The sequence below is a fragment of the Somniosus microcephalus genome, chromosome 17 (genome assembly GCF_052327205.1).
Source record: "Somniosus microcephalus isolate GS21.2 chromosome 17, FLI_Smic_1.0, whole genome shotgun sequence".
Classification (NCBI taxonomy): Eukaryota; Metazoa; Chordata; class Chondrichthyes; order Squaliformes; family Somniosidae; genus Somniosus; species Somniosus microcephalus.
In genome coordinates, this window is record NC_141003.1 from 2353077 (window position 1) to 2353405 (window position 329).

Consider the following 329-nt stretch of genomic DNA (forward strand, 5'->3'; position numbering starts at 1 on the left):
GAAGGTCAAAACTGTTTGACACCTACAGAATGTTGGAAAACTGTACTTTTTGTTATGTAAGCTTTGGCAATATGGTTCCCTGTAAACTTTCATGCCAATAAAGCATTTGAATTGAATTGAATTGAAAATTGTGTGTGAGAGAGAGAGAGAGAGAGTGAGAGTGTGAGAGAGAGAGACTCACATACTCCTCAACTCTTGGGTCTAGTGTGGTGGATTATACAATCACTGACCTGGACCCCTGCGATATCAACGCATTCACTGTCAGGCAGCAATCCCCCCTCTCAGACCATAACCAAATAAATGTGTACCTTAAACTTTCTGCCCAAACT